The sequence below is a fragment of the Mirounga angustirostris genome, unplaced genomic scaffold (genome assembly GCF_029215605.1).
Source record: "Mirounga angustirostris isolate CCGP_5_RB_7025 unplaced genomic scaffold, mMirAng1.0.hap1 SCAF_8, whole genome shotgun sequence".
Taxonomy (NCBI): domain Eukaryota; kingdom Metazoa; phylum Chordata; class Mammalia; order Carnivora; family Phocidae; genus Mirounga; species Mirounga angustirostris.
In genome coordinates this window covers 133,028,209-133,047,692 of record NW_026991716.1, presented here as the reverse complement: position 1 = coordinate 133,047,692, position 19,484 = coordinate 133,028,209, and the positions used below count along the sequence as shown (strand labels likewise).

The 19,484-nt window shown below is 39.4% G+C and overlaps 1 protein-coding gene across 1 annotated transcript in view; it reads left to right on the top strand.

The window, feature by feature from the left end:
• IPCEF1 (interaction protein for cytohesin exchange factors 1) overlaps positions 1-19,484 on the top strand; it is a 182,038-nt gene that overhangs the window by 27,536 nt on the left and 135,018 nt on the right. The window contains exons 2-3 of the mRNA XM_045865784.3: positions 11,636-11,801; positions 14,894-14,963. The gene's annotated coding sequence lies outside the window, so the exon portion shown is untranslated. The remainder of the gene's footprint in view (positions 1-11,635; positions 11,802-14,893; positions 14,964-19,484) is intronic.

Here is a 19,484-nt window from a genome sequence, read left to right as displayed (position 1 = left end):
TTTGTTGTTTCGTTTTTTTACTTGACTAAGGTCACAGTTCTTGTCCAAATGTGGGGATATCTGACAAAGAAGGAAGGGACCTGCCAAAGAACCAGCGGGTGGTCTTCCTTTTAAGTGCGGGAGAGGCCAATATCAGGGCAACACAACCAGTGTTTTACCAAGTGCTACCTAAAGCAAAAGTTAAGAATTTACACATTTAATCTTGATTCTATGTTTCTGTATCTTGATTTTCATTAATTTGCCAATAAATATTTATGTTAAAAACTTTGAATTGACTCTGGCTTCCCTATCTGAAGATAGATAGGGGAATCGGTATCCCACGGCCAAATACAGAGGCACTAGTGGGCCAGCACTATTAGCTTCTGAGCTTGGAGTGGATCCACAGGACTGAGAGATAAAATGTGAGACTTTTTTTAAAAAAGATTTTATTTATTTATTTGAGAGAGAGAGAGCATGAGCTGGGGGAGAGGCAGATGGAGAGGAAGAGGCAGACTCCCCGCTGAGCAGGGAGCCTGATGCGGGGCTCGATCTAGAGACCCTGGGATCATGACCTGAGTCAGAGGCAGACGTTTAACTGACTGAGCCACCGAGGCGCCCCTAAAATATGAGACTTAGGACACTGTGCCATCAGTGGTGGATACCAGCCATTCCCATCAGTGATCCTTGCCACAAAGGAGATTAACTAGAGCCTCTGACCCTTTTTCTTCACTTTTCCTGATGCCCTATATTGTAGCCATGTTTGAAGTAAGTATCTTCCCATTGATCTCCACACTGGGGATCTGGGCTACTTGTAATTCAATTTATTCATGTTAATAAAACAGCTGTTATTAGAAAAAAACCCTTGGCTTTGAAGCTCTTCAGAAGACTCCCACTCTTAGTACTTTATCTCTATACCTTTCATGGGCCCTCTCTTTCCCTATAGAAATGTCACACACAGAAATGATTTGTCCCATGTCCCATAGAAGTGTCCTACAAATATTTAATGAACACCTATTGAGTGCTTAGGGTACAAGGGCAAGCAAAAACATTCACTCCGTCTATTCTCCTGAGGCTTTCAGTCTGATGTGGAGACAGATGTTAATGAAATAGTCATGCTAATAAAGTCATAACTACAAAGTAAATTTGGTCCTGAAGGGAAAGGAACCCACTTTTATGAGAGCTTATCCCTGAGACTGTTGGAGATAAAAGGTCTTTTCAAGGACTTCTTCCATGTCCTGATCTTATCTCATTTTATCTTTTACAAAACTGAGAACTTTTCAGAATGTTGTATTGCTCATGTCAAGTTTTGAGATCAACTGTTGAGATGGTCAATGTGTATGAGAATTCAGTGAGAACCACAACAATCAATATATTTCTGAGCTTTCTTTCACTGTTAGTACAGGCCAAAGAATTCTTATGATACTAGCCTAGAGAGGGAAACATGAGAGAAAGAATAGGTTTAAAAAGGTGAGAAGATGTGGAAATATTTTCCAGGCAGATAGATTTGATCTTTGATTGGTTTGTCCTTAGTATCTTAGTTGGTAATGTGTACAATATGTACATTTACATATTCCTCCATTTCTACCGACTGGATCAAACTTGGATATACACTAGCATCTCATTCATCTTTCCAGGCTGCTGGGCATTCTTTTGGAAGATCTGTTGGGCACAGGGTCATAATGTCTGATTTCATTTTCCTGCTGTCATTACCTTAAGCAGGTTCCCTCGACTCTGCTCAGTTTCTACATCTCCAAAACAAGTGGATCATACTCCAAGGATTTGTTTTTATGATCAAAATGAAATCAGATTAACTGTAAAGTGTGCACAAGCGTAAATGATATGATTATAAACCATGGAGGAGGGTAAACTTCCTTCTTGATGTCAGAGGAAATGTCAAGGTCATGTGGCAGTGGCCATCTGTGGTGCAGGGTCAAAAATAGGAACAGAAGATGAAGTTTTGGCTCCACAGAGCTTTCTGCCCCTTTTATATGCGCATGTATCCACTCACACATCATTTTGGAAAGTACTTACTTAAATAATAATTCAGAAAAGCCTTATTAATTGGAACAAAGATTGGGCCTAAAAGGGACTGGATTTAATGCAAAATATCTCTGCTTAATTGATGCAATAGTATAGACAAAGAACAAAGAAAAATGTTACAAATATTCACTAGAATAGAATTTTCTAGCCCCCTAAAACATTTAGGAGGCATAATTTATAAGCCTTAGTTTGAAATACCATCTATCTCTTCCTTTTATTCTCTACTTTTTAAGTTCTCTAAGACATCTTTGTGGCATTGATTTGTTGTCATAAAGCAAATAAAACTATAACTTAAAAGTACTTTAAATATAATTTTCACAGTGTAGTTGAACAATGTTCTTTGTATACTTAGAAGTTAATATTGTAATTAATCTGTTGATAATTTGAAAATAGAGAACATAAGTAGGTGGATTGGGGGATAGGGTGGATGGGGAGTGCCATTCATCGAGATGAGGATGAAGAACACATTTTTTAGGAAAGATGGTAAGCTCATTTTTTGGCACGTTTAGGAAACTTTAGTACTTGGAAATGGGGGATGGCCAGTGGGCAACCTAACGGATATCTCTGGAGCTCAGAATGTAATTCTGGCTTGAAATGTGGATTTGGAATCCATTGGCATTAATGGATCAGTGACAGTTAAATAAAATGTAATATGAGAAAGAAAGCACATGAACAGAGCCCCAGGGAACACCAATATTTAAGAGATGAAAGGAGACAAGGGGGAGCTAGGGGTCTGAGGAGAGATGACAGGGAGGTGAAGGAAGACTGGGAGGATGTAAAGTCCTGAAAACCAAGGGAAGGGAAATATTGAGACAGCATCCTGTGCTGGGGGAAGGTCAGTAAAAAAGGGTTGAAAAATACCCATTGAATTCAGCAAAAAAAAAAAATGCCTACCAGTTTTGATGTGAGTATCCCGATACCGCTGTGTCTGAAGTTCACTTTCAGGGCTTTCAGAAACAAGTGTATGGTGAGAACCGGAGCTGTAAGAGGAAATTTCTCTCAAGAAGCTTGCCTGAAGGTTGAAAAACAAGCAGTGACTAAGTAGGGCTTCAGCAGAAAGGATTTTTTTAGAGGTAGGTGGGATTTAAACATTGTTACGCATTTAGAGGAAAGAAAGTAAAAAAGTTTCTCTGAAGATACAAGAGAGAGCAGGGATGATGAATGTGCTTTCTTTGAAGAACTAGGAGGGGGTGGCTCCCAAACATGGGAGTTGTAATTCAATTTATTCATGTTAATAAAACAGCTGTTTTATTAAGGGGTTGGCCTTCCATAGGACGAGAAAGGCAGCAAGTATATAAGAATGGTCTCTAACTCCTCCGGGACACAAAAGGTGAGGTGGTTGAATGAGAGATGGAAGGAGGAAGGACGTTTTGGATGGGAAGGTAGAAATAACTGTTGTTTTCTTCTGTCAGTCAAGCAGTCATGTCCTGAGCACCTGTTACATTTTCAGCACCATAATGGGAATTAATGGTGAAGAAAAACAGATATGATGCCTGTCACCATAGAGTGGTGGTGGGAGGCAGATATAAATCTTTTATTGTTTTTGTTTTGCATTTTTCCAGGAGAGGGTCTGTAGCTTCATAATATTTTCAAAGGCATTCAGGAAGACCCATAAGCTGGGTAGTAAAGATTAAAATCAAAATTCTAAAGATGGTCTATTTTTATTTTCATTTTAAAATATTGATATATAATTGACATAATATTATGTTAGTTTCAGGTGTATAGCTTAATGATTTGATATATGTATATATTATAAAATGATCACTGCACTGAGTCTGGCTAACATTTATCACCACACATAGTTACAAATTCTTTCTTTCTTGTGATGCGACCTTTTAAGATCTACTTTCTTTGCAACTTTCAAATATTCAGTACAATATTATTACTTATAGTCACCATGCTATACATTACATTCCCAGAACTGATTTAGATTTTATTTTATTTTATTATTATTATTTTTTAAAGATTTTATTTATTTATTTGAGAGAGAGAGAATGAGAGACAGAGAGCATGAGAGGGAGGAGGGTCAGAGGGAGAGGCAGACTCCCTGCTGAGCAGGGAGCCTGATGTGGGACTCGATCCCAGGACTCCAGGATCACGACCTGAGCCGAAGGCAGTCGCTCAACCACATGAGCCACCCAGGTGCCCCTGATTTAGATTTTAAATGGAAGTTTGTATCTTTTGACCACTTACACCCATCTTGCCACCCCTCCCCCTCACCTCTGGCAATCCCCCATTTGTTCTTTATTATCTGTGAGCTTGTGATTTTGTTTTTGTTTTTGTTCCTTTTTTAAGATTCCACATATAAGTGAGATCACATTGTATTTGTCTTTCTCTGTCTCACTTATTTCACTTAGCAAAATGCCTGTGAAGTCTATTCATATGACAGGAATTCCTTCTTTTTTACGACTAATATTCCATTGTGAGTGTGTGTGTGTGTGTGTGTACCACATTTTCTTTATCCACTCATCCATCAATGGACACTTAGGTTTTGGCTATTATAAATAAGGCTGCAATGAACAGAGGGGTGCAGAAATCTTTTCCAGTTAGTGTCTCATTTCCTTCAGGTAAATACCCAGAGTAGAATTACTGACTCATATGATAGGACTGTTTTTAATTTTTTGATGAACCTCCATAACTGTTCTCCATAGAACAGACATTAATTTTAATCACACAAATAAATACAAATTTTTGGTAATGGTAAGAACCCTGAACAAGAGGGTTTTGGAGTTCTGGGTATTTTGACTCAGTCAGAGAGCTGAGGGAAGGTTACTTGACAGATTTTTGGAAAATAGGGAGAGAACACTAGATACATAATATTTAATATATGTTAGTTTTTCTTTTTCTTTTTGAAAATCGTATCATTTGGAAGAGACAGTATATCTTAGCATACATTAATCTTCTTCCCCATATGTCCCTTTACAAAACTTTCCTCATCTAAGAAGACTTGACATACTTGTAAGGGAGTTCCTTGTTTTTTTTTTAGTAAATGTACGTGTTTACATGTCCAAAATGAGAACCACGAAGGACTGCATGACCTATTTTTAATGGGCTGTCCCTGTGTTCCTAGCTTCCAGATATCACAACTAACCTTAAGTTAAAAAATATTCTCATCCTGTAAGACTGACAAAACATTATACATGCAAAAATATTACCACATTATGGTAATGTAGAAATTGAAAGTGTATATTACCATCCCATGTCTTGCAATAGGGTCTGGTGTATTTATAATTCCTTTACTGCCTTTTCTCAGGAAATCTGAAATTAATATGTAGTAGGAGGCTGACTTCTTTTTTTTTTTTTTAAAGATTTTATTTATTTATTTGAGAGAGAGAGAATGAGAGAGAGCACATGAGAGGGGGGAGGGTCAGAGGGAGAAGCAGACTCCCCGCTGAGCAGGGAGCCCGATGCGGGACTCGATCCAGGGACTCCAGGATCATGACCTGAGCCGAAGACAGTCGCTTAACCAACTGAGCCACCCAGGCATCCAGGGAGGCTGACTTCTTAATAAGGGATACGTTTTTTAAAAAAATGAATTAAGTGATAAAATTTTAAATTTTTGACACTCATTAAATATTTCAGAAAGGAATATAAGCATGTTTATCATACCTTGGCCTCTTTGTTTCCACAATCACCATGCTTTCTTCTTTTTTTTTTTTAAATTCAAGTATAATTAACATACAATGTTATATTAATTTCAGGCGTACAATATAGTGATTCAATAATTCTATACATTATTTAGTGCTCATCATGATAAGTGTGCTCTTAATACCCTTTACCTGTTTCATGCATCCCCCCCAGCTACCTCTCCTCTGGCAACCAGTTTGTTTGTTCTCTACATTTGAGTCTTTTTTTTTGGGGGGGGGGGTCTATTTTTTCTTTCTTTGTTTTGTTTCTTAAATTCCACATATGAGTGAAATCATATGGTATTTGTCTTTTCCTGACTGACTTATTTTGCTTAGCATAATACTCTCTAGCTCTATCCATGTCATTGCTATATCTATCTATCTATCTATCTATCTATCTATCTATCTATCTATCTCACCTGTTCCTTATCCATTCATCAGTTGATGGACACATAGTGAAATTGCTGGATCATAGGGTAGTTCTATTTTAAATTTTTTGAGGAACCTCCATACTGTTTTCCAGAGTGGCTGCACCAGTTTGCATTCCCATTGACAGTGTAAGAGGATTCTCCTTTCTCCGCATCCTCGCCAACACGTGTTGTTTCCTGTGTCATTAATTTTAGCCATTCTGACAGGTGTGAAGTGAAATCTCATTGTATTTCTGAATTCCTTTAGTTTCTGTTTGTCTGAGAAACTCTTTATCTCTCTTCTTATTCTGAGTGATAGCCTTGCTGGATAGAATATTCTTTCCAGCTTTTTCCTGTTTGGCATTTTGAATATATCATGCCACACTCTTCTGTCTTGGCAAATTTCTGTTGAGAAATCTCCAGCTAGCCTTATGGGTTTTTCCCTTGTAAGTTAAGGACTTCTTTTGTCTTTCTGCTTTTAAGAATTTTTCTTTATCACTATATTTTGTAAACTTAATTATAATATGTCTTGGTGTTGGCCTGCTTTTGTTGATTTTGATGGGAGTTCTCTGTGCCTCCTGGATCTGGATGTCTGTTTCCTTCCCAGTAATCTGGGAAAGTTTTCTGCTATTATTTCTTGAAATAAATATTATTACCCTTTTACTCTGTCTTCTTCTTCTGGGACATCTATAATACAAATGTTATTATGTTTGATGGAATCACTGCATTCCCTAAGTCTATTCTTGTGTTGCATAATTCTTTCTCTCTTTTGTTCAGCTTCATTATTTTCCATTATTTTTCTTCTACATCACTTATTTGTTCATCTGCTTCTTCCAGTCTACTGTTCATTGCATCAAGCCTGTTTCCAATCTCTTTTATTGCATTCTTCATCTCTGGGTTATTCTTTTTTAACTCTTTTATCTCTGTGGTAAGGGTCTCACTGACGTCTTCTATTCTTTTTTCAAGCCCAGTAAGTATCCTTATGGTTGTTGCCTTAAATTCTCCATCAGGCATGCTACTTATATCTGTTTTGTTTAGATCTCTGGCCATGGACTTATTTTGTTCTTTCATTTGGGATAAATTCTTCTATCTTGGCATTTTGTCTAAGTTTCTGCCTTCCACTGTGTGTTAGAAAAGCCAGTTATATCTCCTGCTCCTAAAAGTAATGGCCATATAAAGAAAAGGTTAAGTAGTGTCCAGGGCCTGGTGCTTCAGGGAGTGTCTCCAGTATGTGCCAAATGCACTCTGCTATTGTGTTCTGGCTGCTCTGTCTTTCAGGTCAGTTATCTGCAGAAGCTCTCTATGCCTGCTATGGGCAGTGTTTGGTCTCTGGCCTGATTGTGGTGAGTTTTCACTAGGTGTGCTTTGGTCTGCTTATGAACTGAGACCTGACATAAACTCCACCAGAACTTTGGCCCTGCAGAACTCTCTGGTTGGGATATGTGGTGTGGGCAGAGGTTTGTGCTGGTTTTCTGGGGGAGGGGCCTGCTGTACTGGGACTGAAGCGAGCTTGACTGAGAAGGGCAGTCCCACCAGAATGCAGGGAGGTAGGGCTTGGTGTAAGAAAGTTAGGCAGCCAGTGTTGGTGCTATTCTCCTTCCTGCAGGTGGCTTGGTGTTCATGCTGAGGGGTGGGGAAGGGAAATGGTGTCAGCTATATGTGCCCAGGGTGGTATCTCCGTGAACATTGCCTCTCAAGGACACACTCTGAGAAGAGCAAATATTCTCCTCTCTGTGTGCCCCAGGCCTTCCCCCAGATCATCATTTCCATGTTGTCTGCCACTGGGTTGTTTGCCTGCCCTCTCCCTAGGAGCAGTGCAGTGCCCTCTGGGCTCTATCCCAGCCAAGCCCGCTGACCTTTAAAACTCCAGGCTTTAAATCTTGCAAGAGCTCACAAAATTCAGTCCCTCTCATTTTCCAAGCCAATGGCTTTGGGGAAATGTTCTCCTTGTGCATTCCCCTGTGTGCTCCTCTCTTTCTCACCCTTCTCCTCGACCATGGCTCTCTCCCATCCATAGTACCCATGACCCGTTTATCCCCTAAACCACATCTTTGCACTTCCTGCCCTCTTCAATGTGGCCTCTTCTCTCCTGTTAGTTGTGGAGTTTGGTCTGTCAGTCTGCAGGTCGATTTCTGGGGTCTTTAGGATAATTTGATAATTATCTAGGGTTTGTGGGATGAGATGAGCCTAGGGTTTTCCTACTCTACCACCATCTTCCTCTCCTCACTCTTTGACCATTCTGAGTTTTACATTTGTCTCTGATAAAATGGATTCAGTATAAGGATACCATGAGCACATGTGAAAGCACTTAGACTAGAGCTGGTGGGCGTTCCATAGTATTCATCCACCTGCCTCTTCCTTGCCATGTAAGTGCTTTCCTAAGAAGAGCTGAAAAAGTTTGGTGTGTTGATCCTGAGAGTTTTCTGACAGATGGATGTCACAAGCATCTCTGGGTCTTAGTTTCTTGACTGCAAAGAAGTGAGGGGATTGCCCTGCATTGTTAGACTGTAACTGAAGGTCTTTTTTTTTTTTTACTTTAAAATGTTAGGGTTTAAGGAATTGAAGGAAACAAGTTTGGATGAGAAGGTGAGGAAGGGGTTTCTCAGTAAAGGCACAATGTATATGAAAATATCTAGAGAGAAGCACAAAGATGGGGGGCCTGGTGATTGTCGTGGAAATGGAGAAATGCCTGGTGAGGAATGCACAATAGAAAAGTATCAAGGGGGTAGAGGAGACAAAAGTCCAAACAGCTGAAAGGCAATTGTGCTGAACCAGGCTATTTAGCTACAGCTTTTTTTTTTCCCCCCTCCTAGGAAAGACTGAATAAGCATTGACATGGAGAGAGCTGAGTGAATGGACAGCCAGGGTACAAGCCTTCTCACCGATTTTCCTATGATTTAAAATAGACACACTATTTTAGGCATAGCAGACTGACTCTGTCTAGAAATGCAAATGAAGATTTGTTTCTTTTTCTGTATTGAAGATACAGTTGGAAATTTCCCAGGTTAATATTAGGAACCAAGTGTGGTGGTAGGAGGTCAGTGGAGAGCCACAGGTAAGTAATGTCTATGGATTTGGTCACCTTTGCCTCCTGTTTTTCAGGATCTCTGGTTTCTGATCCAATTTTTTAAAAATTTATTTTAATTAATTAATTACCAATTAATTAATTTTTAAAGATTTTATTTATTTATTTGACAGAGAGAGAGTACAAACGGGGAGTGGCAGGCAGAGGGAGAGGGAGAAGCAGGCTCCCTGCTGAGCAGAAAGCCTGACTGGGGCTCAATCCCAGGGTCCTGGGATCATGACCTGAGCTGAAGGCAGACGCTTAAACTACTGACCCACCCAGGCGTCCCTGATCCAAATTTTTATGATACCAGATTAGGAAACTCCTAATATATGCAAACTTTTGTTTAAGATATCTAAATAGTGATTCATTCTTTTATTCATCTATTAAATGTTTGCAAATGTCCTAGGTAATGGGCTAAGAGTTGGGAATACAATGGTGCATGAGATGTCAACTCTCACCTCAAGAAATCCAGAGTCTGAGGGCTGACAGGCTTATACATGTACATGTTCCTAAGACACCGTGGGAAGTGCTGTCATACAACTGTATTCAAAATCTGAAGGGCACTTAAGAAGCGTTACTAAAGCTGTTAGCTGTTGCTCAACAATGCCTCACTGAAGACAATAACTATGTATTTTGAAGGTGATCTATATATCTGGGTGCTGCAAAGTCAATAAACATGAAAATAAAGGAAGAAGGGAAAGGATAGGACACAAATAATTCTGAAGCATCTGCTTAAGTGCCTGACACGACCTGAGTAAATTTATGGAAATTATGTCACTTCATTCTCACAAACACTCTGGGTCCCAAGTTATATTATATTCACTTTACAGGTGAAAACACTTTACAGACTTGAGAAAAAGTAGTTTCCCCAAAGTTCCATAGTGAGCTGGAAGCAGAAGAAGGATTTCAATATACGTCCATAGTCCTTCCACCACATTGTGTGGTTACAACTCAATGAGACAAATAAAGGCTTGGGTGAAAGAGGAAGTGGGAACACTTGGTTTTGCTGCCTCTGTGAAAATGAGTATGTGACTCAGAGATTTCAGACAGTGGGACCTAGTGGTTTGGGTTGTCAAAGTCCGTAAATATGTCAGTTACTGAATTCAGGATGCTAATTCAACAACAGAAGCTTGCTGTCAACCAGAAACTGGGATAAACTCTGTTCTGAGTTTGTATATAGACATGCAAGGGTAGATATGGAAGGCTCTCTGGTTGATTTTCACAGGAAACTAAGTACAGTTGAATCTCATTTATTTGGAAATTACATTATAAACTCCTATATCTAACACTCTTCAAAGAATCAGCAAATCAGTAAAACTCTATGAATGCTCAAATGGATATCATAAACAATAAATAATAAGTCTCATGCATTGTGCTTTTTATTCCATTCAAGATGTCCTCAAGCCCTCAATCTATTCATGATTGCATATCTGGTTTCAAATCTAGTTGGAGGATAAAAGTAATGTCTGTCAAGAAAGGATTAGACAAAAATGGAAAAAGCAGCTTCAATTCTCAGCATCAGTTCCAATATAAGGGTCAAAGACCCCGTGTGGATCCTGGAAATTACCCTTGTAATGTGCCCATGCAAGAAAGTGGATTTTTTCAGTGTTGACCCAGAGTCATCAGTATAAGATTAAACTAATTTCAGGCTACTTTTCTACGTATGTAGGGGGTATATAGTACATTAATAATACAGTCAGTCGTCTAAGATAACTAACATGAAAACGGTGCCATTGCTTGAAAGGATAAGTCAGCCATCTGGAAATCTTATTAATTATACAAAGTGATGTATCCTCAGAAGATTTTAGATAATCTGGTGCCTTATTTATTTATGAAATCCAACTTCCAACTACACCTTTCATTGGAATGGGGCAAGGGGCCCAGGGGTAATATCCTCCTGTTGGCCCAGAGGAGAGAGGGAAGAAATTCCACCATCCAGGGATCCACCATGCCTCCTCACTCTGGCTTCATGCTTGAGTTGCGTTGTCCTGGGGTGGGGGAATCTCCCTAATGGGTCCATATTCTCTCTCCTAATCTTAGATCCACAGACTTGGGAAGTGGGGACAAAGGCCTTTGCCCATGGCTGTTTGGAGGTGGTATACTCTTCCCCTCAACACACCCACACAGACACTCACACTTCTTTGTACCAGGTCCTCATTGTGAATGTCACAACAGTAACTAAAAATAATTTTGAAGTGTGTGTTAAGTAATCATACTGACAGCCTTTTGTTTTACTTCCTTATTCTTGCCCTATTCCAATTGTGCTAAAAGTACCAAAGTGTCTGATAAAAATTCAAAAGAAGCCTGACATGCAAGGGAGAAAAAAAAAAAAAAATAAAAGGAAGGGGCTCAGATAATTTGCAAAATAGATAATGAGTCTTTACATGATTGAGTCAAATGTACTGCTTCTTAGTTGAGGTTTGAAATGTTAAGTCAATTGTTTTTTTTCTCTCTCTCAGTTAGAGAAATGCTGACCCTGAGTTTCACAAAGCTGTTAAATGTTTTTTTTTTTTCAGAAGTTGCAGGTGCAGACCTAAGAAATAGGTTTGCTGCGTGTGGGCTGATTGTGACCTTAACTTGTCAATGGGATAGGAAGATTCATGCCGCTTCTACTATTCCCCTTTATTGACAAGAGGATGCCACTGTTGTCCAATCAAGAGAAACCACCATTCCCTAATTATGGTACAGATCTCAGTAAGATATTTGCAAGCACTCGTAAAGATGTTACCTAAATACAGTTTGTGTTGTCAGAGTTTTAACTTCTTTTATGCCCTGGACACCTTTGGTAGTCTTAGGAAGCCTATGGACCCCTTTTCAGAATAATATTCTGAAATGTCTAAAGCAAAACGCAAAGTACTACAAGGAAACCAAATATATAAAAATATAATTATAAAAAAATTTGTGATATAGAAATAATGTGTTTTTTAAATACGTTAATTAACATAATCTAGCAGCAGCAAGTGTAGTGACATTTGAAGGTGATGATAAGTGTAAGTGATATTTTCGGATAGCTGCAACAACCCAAATGGGAGACGAGCGTACCTGGGATTTCTATGGGAAACAAATTCACAGATACTCCTAAATACTTCCGTGGTTTGTTGCCAATATTTGTATTTGAAGGAAATGTTAAATTTCAGTTAGAGATCAGTGCAAATGAAGATCAGCTTTCCCCCATCTAAGTGTACAGACTCCCTGAATTCTGTCTGCAGGTCCCCTGGAGTGTTTATGAGCCCTAAGTTAAGAACCCCTGGCATACATAAATCATTTTCATAGGTTTATGAGCATGGTTGAGATAAATTAAATTTCTTCAAATACACATTTGTGTATAATTCCAAATGCAGTAATGAACATTTATATTTTTAATTCTCAAGTGGAAATGTCATTCCTTCATTTGTTCATTCATATTCTTACTTAGAATCTGCATTGTTTGTGAAAGGATTTAAGGCAAGTTGCATAAATGCATACAACAAAATAGAATGAAATTGCAAGAAGGAACAGAAGAAAAGGTTATTGTGAAAAGTAAGCGGTGTCTTCGAGTGAAGTTAATACACAGTGTATGTGGGAAGGCACTAGATCTTTACTAGAGTACAATGACATATTGATTCTAAGTTTTATGATATGCAATGCAAAGGGTAAGAAACAGTTATAGATTCATGACCACATCTCCTGTAAAATCAAATGAGATGCCCAACTTTTTGTCTACTGAAACTAGAGAGAAATTTCTTCCATAGACCTTACCTCATAATGACTGTCTTGGTCAGCTCAAGCTGCTATAGCAACTTTATTGACTGGGTGTCTTAAACAACAGAAATTATTTCTCACAGTTTTGGATGTTGGAAGTCCCAGATCAGGGTGCCGAGATGGTCAGGTTCTGGTGAGACCTGTCTTTCCAGCTTGTATATGGCCTTCCTCCTCCTGTGTCTTCACAGGGAGAGGGTTTGAAAGTGCTCTCTCTCTCATCTCTAGCTCTTTAAGGGCACTAAAACCATCATGAGGTCTCCACCTGGTGGCCCAATTACCTCTGAGAGGCCTACTTCGAAATACCTTCATATTGGGGGGTTACAGCTTTAACCTATGAATTTGGGGAGAAACCTAATTCAGTCCATAGTAATGATACACTGTAATGAAATTAACGGTACGTTTAAAAGCTTCCTTTGTTTCATTGGGCTATCTCTTATAATTTCTCAGTGTAATCAATGACATATGTTTCTGCTGGCCCAGTAATATAGAAATGGGTTTAAAATTATGTAGTGTAATTTTAGAAACCTTTTTGGAGGTATAAAGTATTTTTTTTTTAGTACCACCTCGTTGGAGGTACTTACTCTCGAAATGTAAACTAGTGATTATTAATTTTTACATGTCATGGACCAATTTGAGACTCTGATGAAAGCTATATATGCAGACACACATTAAATTCTGCATGTAATTTTAGGGAATCACAGATCTCTCGAAGTCTCAGCACTCTGAGTAGTAGATAACTCTGGGATATAGAGTAATGGATATGCCTTTAAACATACTATGTAAGTATTGTTTATTGTAACTGAGAGTTTGACATGGACCGAGAGCCAGCCAGTTGGATTTAATGCTCCTGGCAAGCATGGGAATACAGCTATTCTATGCTGGAAATTAAACAAATGCTTTACTAGCTTGGAGAACAGGAAATCTGCAGGCATATTTAACAACATACAATGCTAATATTTCAAGGTTGGAGGGGTGCCTGGATCATACAGTCTCAAATCTTGTGCCTGAAATTCTCATGCCCCTTGGAGAACATCACAAATCTCTGACTACCACTATTGCAAGGCCCCAGGAGATGACAACAACAATGTGGGCACAGCCCCTAGACCCACCTCCACCCCAACCTCCTCCACCATCACCCCATCCTTTGCCATAGTCCAGCTGAGACCAAGCTGTCATGTGAGGAATCGGATAGCCAGGGTGGATCCAGACTTTGTGGGGCCTGAATCTTATACAATTTGGAGAGACTTCTTAGGGAAAATAATACAAAATTACAAAGAGGGTGTTGTAAGAAACTCAATATTTAAAAGACATGACAGAAATGAGAATAAATTTCAAATTTTAAAAAACTGACAAGATACCAAAAGGAGCACATTATCCAGAAAAATAAGATAATTTTAAAATTAACTGCCTGACATATCTCTAAAATACATTCCCCTACATTTTTATCTGTGTGATTTTTGGTTGCCCCTTTATATGACAATGATTTTGTAAAGTCATTTTGTCTAGAGAACATAGAAAGATAATACAGTCTTTCCTGTAGCATAAGTTGATCAGAATTGTTTTTTTGTTTTTATTGATTGTTTAGAAAAACTTCTTCTGGCTTCCCAGTTGATTACTGGTAATGTAAGTTTTTAGGATTTCTCTCTCATGTTTCTTTCAACTGTGAGCTTTACATTTGGAAGAATTCCCCATAAACTTGTTTCCGGTTCTGTGCATTAGAAGCCTTATTTTCCTCTACTGCCCATTGACACAGGGAGATACAGGACTTGTCCATATTGTAATATGACCTCTGGCCTGAGCCAGCATGTCACCATGCCAGGTGAATTGGCCAGTGGGAAGTAGAATGTTACTGGAAGTTACTACTATATTTGAACAGCTAGCAATAACTTAACTATACAAGGAAGAGAGTGTGAGCAACATAAGTATATCCCATTAATTACAAAATGAGTACACCCATTTCTAGAGATGCCTGCTCTCAGAACTGGTAGGCCAGCTCACCCTCATGCGATTTTTTTTGCTTTCCTCTTTCCCAGCACACTCCAAGGACTGCCTCCATGAACCTGCAGCCACCTTCATAACATCTTCACGGAAAAGAAACTTCTGGTAGGATTCCCTAGAGTAGGGGCGCCTGGGTGGCTCAGTCAGTTAAACATCTGCCTTCGGCTCAGGTCATGATCTCAGGGTCCTGGATAGAGCCCCGAGCTGGGCTCCCTGCTCAACAGGGAGTCTGCTTCTTCCTCTCCCTCTGCCTCTATCCCCCCACCGCCCGCCACGTTGTGCTCTCTCTCTCTCTCAAATAAATAAATAAATAAATAAATAAAATCTTAAAAAAAAAAAAAGTTTCCTTAAAGTCTAAGCTCAAGAGAGCAAGGCCAAGATAGAATGAAGAGGGAAATTTTTCCTACCATGTCTCAGAGTCCAAATCTTTCCAAGTTCTTTGACACTGGGAATGTAGACTCTCTTCTGGAAAGACCCTCTTCCCAATTGCAGGAGTATGATCTTACCATAGGTTCTAATAAGACAAATATCTCAGAACATATCAGCCTAAAATCAGCATGAGGAAAGGCCACTTGAAACAGTTTGGGATCCATTTCCATTCGTAGATACAAGGGTATTTAAGGCCATAGACACATGGACCACAATATGACTACAGTCATTTTTATGTTGGAAAATTTAAACCTGATAGAACCATATGCTCGTTTCAACTATGAAACTCAGTACAGCACACATGGAATATTTTAAATGATTAATATAACTTTCTGGCAAATGCCCCAGGATAACTGGCTGCAAAATATATGCTTTGGAAAGTAGCTGAGTTAACTTATTTTATACATTTATTGATTACAAGCCAGTTCAATGTGGAGCTAAGTCTAACAAAGATATTCACTTTGGGTTTAGAATAGTTGGTTAACAGCTCTTCTTTTCAGGGTTCGAGTATCAAGGCAACTTCTCCGTTAAGGCCACTTCTAGCTGGTAACAATAAAAGCTATTATTTTTTAATATAAGAATTCTAATTTTATTACCTATGGAAGGAGAGTGTCTATTGATTTCATCTAAAAGCAGAGTAAATTGCTGAGGCACATGAAATGTCTGCTTCTTTAAAGCCGATGGGAAGCACGATGTTTACTTGTTTGAATACATTTTGGATGGGAGGTATCTACTTCGCTTGTTTGTTAAAGAAAAAAAAATCCATTTCTCTCAATGTCTGCATTCAAATAAAAATAAAAATGTTCAGAGGTGTAGAATAAGTGAGAATACTATTGGTACAATGGTTTAACCTAAAATTTCCTCTTTTTTGGTCTTTACCCACAAAGAGGCCAAACCTGTCTTTTATTTTTAATGGAGATGGACAGCCCCTGTCCTTTCCTTCTGGGAGGAGATGCAAAACACATACTAGTGGGAAAAATTTCCTTTTTTGTTCATGAGGTCTTAGAAAATGAGCGTTAAGATGGTGGACTAGAGGTGGTAATATGTCTACATTAGCTTCAGTTGGCTTATAACAGTTCTAAAAATGGGTTTTCATTGTCTCTGTACTACCCCAATGATGGACTTTATAAATTATTCAGGCATAGAATGTGTGAATTTCGGAAAAATAAGTCAGAAGGGTATCGATTCACAATTTCAAAAGCATTTTTTTTTTTTTTAAAGTCATAGCACCCTTTCTCTGAATGGAAGTATGCCCTGCATCCACAGTAAAACCAACAAGTGCATATACGCCCGTCCCACCCAGGCGCTCAGCAGCCCTTCCCTAGGCTCTTCCTCTGCCCTCGCAGAACTGACACATGGTTGGGCATAGAGCAGGTACTTGACTTCATGAAGCCCCTTGCTGGGACTGACTGTTCAGGGTTTTAGGAGGCTAATGCTTGACAACAGCATTTTAAGTCGTGGATGATTCACAACCTTTCTGTGAAGGAAATAGCAGTATTTGCTGAGAGCTTCTGGGAGAAATACCCCAACAAATAGAAATACTGGTGTCCTTTCTTCCTTTGAGACCACGTGTGTGTGTGTGTGTGTGTGTGAGAGAGAGAGAGAGAGAGAGAGAGAGAGAGAGTGAGAAAGAGAGAAGATGGAGAGAGAGAAAGGGGAAACGCTGAAGCTGGTAATCTAAGTAGGAGTTGCTTATGTTCCACTGAAAGAAGAGACCCTTAACAGTATTTCATTTTTTAAAAAGATTTTATTTATTTATTTGAGAGAGAGAGCGTGAGCGGAGGGGCAGAGGGAGAGGGAGAAGTAGACTCCCTGCTGAGCAGGGAGCCTGAGGTGGGGTTTGATCCCAAGAACCTTGAGATCATGGTCTGAGCTGAAGGCAGACGCTTAAGGGACTGAGCCATTCAGGCACCCCCAGTATTTCATTTTTTAAAGGAAGGCTACTCTCCATTTCCTTTGCTTTCTTTTGAGTTTGCATCATTTTTGAGTTAACTGGGCATATTCCTAACAAAGAAAAGTGTCCTCTTGACTTGAGATTCTATAATTGATTATATAATAACTCACGAAGTGTTTTGGAAGTTAAAGTTAAGATGCTGGTTTAAATTTAGCCTGAGTAATTATGGAGAAGTTTTCTACAACCCAATTCTAAAAAGACACTTGGGGGACAATTTGAGAAATCAAAGTGATGTGTATGTGAAATACCATTGTTATATATTTTTCTAATATGCCCTTACATTTTTTTAAGGAAATTATTTTATGGTTCTCTGAAATTGAGCCAGATGATCTTAAATCTTCTGTTTTCCTATTAACAGTGAATTTGAGTTAAACGATCTTTGCATCCTGCCATTTATGCAGCTCTTTCCCTAAAATAACAGAAGCATTAAACAAGGAAATATTTGAGATTGCCCCAATCATTGAGCCTTAAAAGTGTTACTGGTCCTGTTCTCAAAAGCACTTCTGTGCCTTATGTACTGGTTTTCAAACACTGAAAATGTACATGTGGACGTTCAGATTATTTGGCATCCTAGGACCTCCTGCTCAACAACTGAGATAAGAAAAGAATGCTCTTCAGAGCATTACAGTTCATTAGGGTGCTGTCCAAAATCTCGTACATGCCTGATAAAGTTAGGGGAATGTCAGGCCTGTGCTGTGATTAAAGGTTCTAAATGTGAGTTGTCACGCAGCTCAAATATTAGCTATAATCCACGTCCATGCAGAGCTCTAAGATTAGGCCTTGTAGACACAAAGCTATATATATAGAATACTCCTGCTTACATTACAAATTTTCCAAACGAATGGAAGAAAACGGAGCAGGAAATACACATTAAGAGTAGGTATCTCTGGACTTTGAGATGATGGGTGGTTTTTGTTTTACTAACTGCTCTATTGCATTTTTAAGTTTATAACAATGCAACTATGTATTTTTTTTTATATCAAAAGCTTTATTTCCAAGAATGGAATAGATGCTAAGTTATTGGCAGAGCCAACTTTGGAGTAAGGACATGGTGAACATGGGTCCTGAATAAAACCTGTCCCTTTCAGCACTGGCCTCTCTGGCGGTCAAGGTCCCAACAATAACACAGGGTTGAAATTCCTCACTCCCAAGGCCTCCTTTCCTTCAGTTTCCTCGTCTTTCTTTTCTTTTTCTCAGTGCTTGCTTTCATCCTCATGAAATGCATACAGAGTTCACTGTATATCAAGGATCAAAACATGGAAAAGTCTGAGAGTCATGCATTTTGCCTCCTTCACATAGCTAACAATTTTGGAATAATTTATAATTATTCAAATTATCCAAAATAATAGTATTTTGAGCCGCGTCAGGGTGAGAGTCTGCCAACATGATCTGCAATGTTAGGTTGCAGCCAACCCACCGCTAACGTGCACCTAGGTGTCCAAGCGGGTCGCCTCCCTGCTGGCGGAGCCAGACAGCGGTGGGGGACCAGCTGAACTGCTTCAGGAAGGACTCAGGCAGAAGCAGGTGCACCACAGGGGGTCCAGAGCACTGGGGAAGAGGGGCGAAACTTCTCTGCAGTTACAGCTTAGACAATACACACTTGACGGAAGTCCGGGCCCCCAAAAGGAGCTGGACTGGAGGGAGAGCCCTGGGAATGCTGGTTAAAGCCAAGATGAGCGAGGAAGCCTGGCAGCGTGGGAGGAAGCATTGCTCTGGGAATGGACCCTCCCTGTTCTTACTCCTTTCTTCTTCTAGAAGGGGTGTCTGTGGGTTTCTAAGGGAGAGAGCTCATCATGAGGTCAAAGGAAGAGTCCTCATCAAAGTAATGGTCAGAAACATGGGTGTGGTGCGGGGGCGGGGTAGCTAGCGGAGGCTGGGGGGCTCGCAGGCTGCCAATGTTGGCCACAGCCCCAGATTTCACGGCGGCGGTCTTCACCTGTAAAATGGGAATAAAGGCAGGACCCTCTTCATAGGGTTGCTGTGGAAACGAAATGATCAGTGCCTGTACACCATTTAGCACAGGCCTGTGCAAATCAAGTAATAATCAGAGCTCAATAAATGTTGGCTATTGTTATCTTCATCATTGTTTCTGTGATCCCTTCTCTCTACTTATCTTCTCCTTATTTTCAAGTGGTTATATAATTTGATTTTATGTGATCCAATAAAATGAATTTTGGCTGTGTTTTTTTTTTAAGCAGAGAAATTGCTTCTCGGGATGTATTTGAAAAGGGTTAGATTAAACC